Source organism: Sebastes fasciatus, chromosome 14 (assembly GCF_043250625.1).
Source record: "Sebastes fasciatus isolate fSebFas1 chromosome 14, fSebFas1.pri, whole genome shotgun sequence".
NCBI classification, from domain to species: domain Eukaryota; kingdom Metazoa; phylum Chordata; class Actinopteri; order Perciformes; family Sebastidae; genus Sebastes; species Sebastes fasciatus.
The window spans coordinates 33,044,974-33,049,973 of record NC_133808.1 but is presented as its reverse complement, the minus strand read 5'-3'; positions in this window follow the sequence as shown (position 1 = coordinate 33,049,973).

Sequence of the window (5,000 nt, the reverse complement as noted above, 5' to 3'; positions counted from 1 at the left end):
TGGTCTCTCGTGTGTCTCCTGGTCTCTCCTGTGTCTCCTGGTCTCTCCTGTGTCTCCTGGTCTCTCCTGTGTCTCATGGTCTCTCCTGTGTCTCCTGGTCTCTCGTGTGTCTCATGGTCTCTCCTGTGTCTCCTGGTCTCTCCTGTGTCTCCTGGTCTCTCCTGTGTCTCCTGGTCTCTCGTGTGTCTCCTGGTCTCTCGTGTGTCTCATGGTCTCTCCTGTGTCTCATGGTCTCTCCTGTGTCTCCTGGTCTCTCCTGTGTCTCCTGGTCTCTCCTGGTCTCTCGTGTGTCTCCTGGTCTCTCGTGTGTCTCATGGTCTCTCCTGTGTCTCATGGTCTCTCGTGTGTCTCCTGGTCTCTCGTGTGTCTCCTGGTCTCTCGTGTGTCTCCTGGTCTCTTGTGTGTCTCATGGTCTCTCCTGTGTCTCATGGTCTCTCCTGTGTCTCATGGTCTCTCGTGTGTCTCCTGGTCTCTCCTGTGTCTCATGGTCTCTCCTGTGTCTCATGGTCTCTCCTGTGTCTCATGGTCTCTCGTGTGTCTCATGGTCTCTCGTGTGTCTCCTGGTCTCTCGTGTGTCTCCTGGTCTCTCGTGTGTCTCATGGTCTCTCGTGTGTCTCCTGGTCTCTCGTGTGTCTCCTGGTCTCTCCTGGTCTCTCATGGTCTCTCCTGTGTCTCATGGTCTCTCCTGTGTCTCATGGTCTCTCATGGTCTCTCGTGTGTCTCATGGTCTCTCGTGTGTCTCCTGGTCTCTCGTGTGTCTCATGGTCTCTCGTGTGTCTCCTGGTCTCTCGTGTGTCTCATGGTCTCTCGTGTGTCTCATGGTCTCTCGTGTGTCTCCTGGTCTCTCGTGTGTCTCATGGTCTCTCGTGTGTCTCATGGTCTCTCGTGTGTCTCATGGTCTCTCCTGTGTCTCCTGGTCTCTCATGGTCTCTCGTGTGTCTCATGGTCTCTCGTGTGTCTCCTGGTCTCTCGTGTGTCTCATGGTCTCTCCTGTGTCTCATGGTCTCTCCTGTGTCTCATGGTCTCTCCTGTGTCTCATGGTCTCTCCTGTGTCTCATGGTCTCTCCTGTGTCTCATGGTCTCTCCTGTGTCTCATGGTCTCTCGTGTGTCTCCTGGTCTCTCGTGTGTCTCATGGTCTCTCCTGTGTCTCATGGTCTCTCATGTGTCTCGTGTGTCTCATGGTCTCTCGTGTGTCTCATGGTCTCTCGTGTGTCTCATGGTCTCTCGTGTGTCTCATGGTCTCTCGTGTGTCTCATGGTCTCTCGTGTGTCTCCTGGTCTCTCCTGTGTCTCATGGTCTCTCGTGTGTCTCCTGGTCTCTCGTGTGTCTCATGGTCTCTCCTGTGTCTCATGGTCTCTCGTGTGTCTCGTGTGTCTCATGGTCTCTCGTGTGTCTCATGGTCTCTCCTGTGTCTCCTGGTCTCTCGTGTGTCTCATGGTCTCTCCTGTGTCTCATGGTCTCTCCTGTGTCTCATGGTCTCTCCTGTGTCTCATGGTCTCTCCTGTGTCTCATGGTCTCTCGTGTGTCTCCTGGTCTCTCGTGTGTCTCATGGTCTCTCCTGTGTCTCATGGTCTCTCATGTGTCTCGTGTGTCTCATGGTCTCTCGTGTGTCTCATGGTCTCTCGTGTGTCTCCTGGTCTCTCCTGTGTCTCATGGTCTCTCGTGTGTCTCCTGGTCTCTCGTGTGTCTCATGGTCTCTCGTGTGTCTCCTGGTCTCTCGTGTGTCTCATGGTCTCTCCTGTGTCTCATGGTCTCTCATGTGTCTCGTGTGTCTCATGGTCTCTCCTGTGTCTCATGGTCTCTCCTGTGTCTCATGGTCTCTCCTGTGTCTCATGGTCTCTCGTGTGTCTCCTGGTCTCTCGTGTGTCTCATGGTCTCTCCTGTGTCTCATGGTCTCTCATGTGTCTCGTGTGTCTCATGGTCTCTCGTGTGTCTCATGGTCTCTCGTGTGTCTCCTGGTCTCTCCTGTGTCTCATGGTCTCTCGTGTGTCTCCTGGTCTCTCCTGTGTCTCATGGTCTCTCGTGTGTCTCGTGTGTCTCATGGTCTCTCGTGTGTCTCATGGTCTCTCGTGTGTCTCATGGTCTCTCGTGTGTCTCATGGTCTCTCCTGTGTCTCCTGGTCTCTCATGGTCTCTCGTGTGTCTCATGGTCTCTCGTGTGTCTCCTGGTCTCTCGTGTGTCTCATGGTCTCTCCTGTGTCTCATGGTCTCTCCTGTGTCTCATGGTCTCTCCTGTGTCTCATGGTCTCTCGTGTGTCTCCTGGTCTCTCGTGTGTCTCATGGTCTCTCGTGTGTCTCATGGTCTCTCGTGTGTCTCATGGTCTCTCGTGTGTCTCCTGGTCTCTCCTGTGTCTCATGGTCTCTCGTGTGTCTCATGGTCTCTCGTGTGTCTCATGGTCTCTCGTGTGTCTCCTGGTCTCTCCTGTGTCTCATGGTCTCTCGTGTGTCTCCTGGTCTCTCGTGTGTCTCATGGTCTCTCCTGTGTCTCATGGTCTCTCGTGTGTCTCATGGTCTCTCCTGTGTCTCATGGTCTCTCCTGTGTCTCATGGTCTCTCGTGTGTCTCATGGTCTCTCGTGTGTCTCATGGTCTCTCGTGTGTCTCATGGTCTCTCCTGTGTCTCATGGTCTCTCGTGTGTCTCATGGTCTCTCGTGTGTCTCATGGTCTCTCGTGTGTCTCATGGTCTCTCCTGTGTCTCATGGTCTCTCCTGTGTCTCATGGTCTCTCGTGTGTCTCATGGTCTCTCGTGTGTCTCATGGTCTCTCGTGTGTCTCATGGTCTCTCGTGTGTCTCATGGTCTCTCCTGTGTCTCCTGGTCTCTCATGGTCTCTCCTGTGTCTCATGGTCTCTCCTGTGTCTCATGGTCTCTCCTGTGTCTCATGGTCTCTCCTGTGTCTCATGGTCTCTCGTGTGTCTCATGGTCTCTCGTGTGTCTCCTGGTCTCTCCTGTGTCTCATGGTCTCTCCTGTGTCTCCTGGTCTCTCCTGGTCTCTCATGGTCTCTCCTGTGTCTCATGGTCTCTCGTGTGTCTCATGGTCTCTCGTGTGTCTCATGGTCTCTCGTGTGTCTCATGGTCTCTCGTGTGTCTCATGTTCTCTCGTGTGTCTCATGGTCTCTCCTGTGTCTCATGGTCTCTCCTGTGTCTCATGGTCTCTCGTGTGTCTCATGGTCTCTCGTGTGTCTCATGTTCTCTCGTGTGTCTCATGGACTCTCCTGTGTCTCATGGTCTCTCATGGTCTCTCGTGTGTCTCATGGACTCTCCTGTGTCTCATGGTCTCTCATGGTCTCTCGTGTGTCTCATGGTCTCTCGTGTGTCTCATGGTCTCTCCTGTGTCTCATGGTCTCTCATGGTCTCTCGTGTGTCTCATGGTCTCTCGTGTGTCTCCTGGTCTCTCGTGTGTCTCATGGTCTCTCGTGTGTCTCCTGGTCTCTCGTGTGTCTCATGGTCTCTCGTGTGTCTCATGGTCTCTCGTGTGTCTCCTGGTCTCTCGTGTGTCTCATGGTCTCTCGTGTGTCTCATGGTCTCTCGTGTGTCTCATGGTCTCTCCTGTGTCTCCTGGTCTCTCATGGTCTCTCGTGTGTCTCATGGTCTCTCGTGTGTCTCCTGGTCTCTCGTGTGTCTCATGGTCTCTCCTGTGTCTCATGGTCTCTCCTGTGTCTCATGGTCTCTCCTGTGTCTCATGGTCTCTCGTGTGTCTCCTGGTCTCTCGTGTGTCTCATGGTCTCTCCTGTGTCTCATGGTCTCTCGTGTGTCTCGTGTGTCTCATGGTCTCTCGTGTGTCTCATGGTCTCTCGTGTGTCTCCTGGTCTCTCCTGTGTCTCATGGTCTCTCGTGTGTCTCCTGGTCTCTCGTGTGTCTCATGGTCTCTCCTGTGTCTCATGGTCTCTCGTGTGTCTCGTGTGTCTCATGGTCTCTCGTGTGTCTCATGGTCTCTCGTGTGTCTCATGGTCTCTCGTGTGTCTCATGGTCTCTCCTGTGTCTCCTGGTCTCTCATGGTCTCTCGTGTGTCTCATGGTCTCTCGTGTGTCTCCTGGTCTCTCGTGTGTCTCATGGTCTCTCCTGTGTCTCATGGTCTCTCCTGTGTCTCATGGTCTCTCCTGTGTCTCATGGTCTCTCGTGTGTCTCCTGGTCTCTCGTGTGTCTCATGGTCTCTCCTGTGTCTCATGGTCTCTCGTGTGTCTCGTGTGTCTCATGGTCTCTCGTGTGTCTCCTGGTCTCTCCTGTGTCTCATGGTCTCTCGTGTGTCTCCTGGTCTCTCGTGTGTCTCATGGTCTCTCCTGTGTCTCATGGTCTCTCGTGTGTCTCGTGTGTCTCATGGTCTCTCGTGTGTCTCATGGTCTCTCGTGTGTCTCATGGTCTCTCATGTGTCTCATGGTCTCTCCTGTGTCTCATGGTCTCTCGTGTGTCTCCTGGTCTCTCCTGTGTCTCATGGTCTCTCGTGTGTCTCCTGGTCTCTCGTGTGTCTCATGGTCTCTCGTGTGTCTCATGGTCTCTCGTGTGTCTCGTGTGTCTCATGGTCTCTCGTGTGTCTCCTGGTCTCTCGTGTGTCTCATGGTCTCTCGTGTGTCTCGTGTGTCTCATGGTCTCTCGTGTGTCTCCTGGTCTCTCGTGTGTCTCATGGTCTCTCGTGTGTCTCCTGGTCTCTCGTGTGTCTCATGGTCTCTCGTGTGTCTCATGGTCTCTCGTGTGTCTCATGGTCTCTCGTGTGTCTCGTGTGTCTCATGGTCTCTCGTGTGTCTCCTGGTCTCTCGTGTGTCTCATGGTCTCTCGTGTGTCTCATGGTCTCTCGTGTGTCTCGTGGTCTCTCCTGTGTCTCCTGGTCTCTCCTGTGTCTCATGGTCTCTCCTGTGTCTCCTGGTCTCTCGTGTGTCTCCTGGTCTCTCGTGTGTCTCATGGTCTCTCGTGTGTCTCATGGTCTCTCGTGTGTCTCATGGTCTCTCGTGTGTCTCATGGTCTCTCGTGTGTCTCGTGTGTCTCATGGTCTCTCGTGTGTCTCCTGG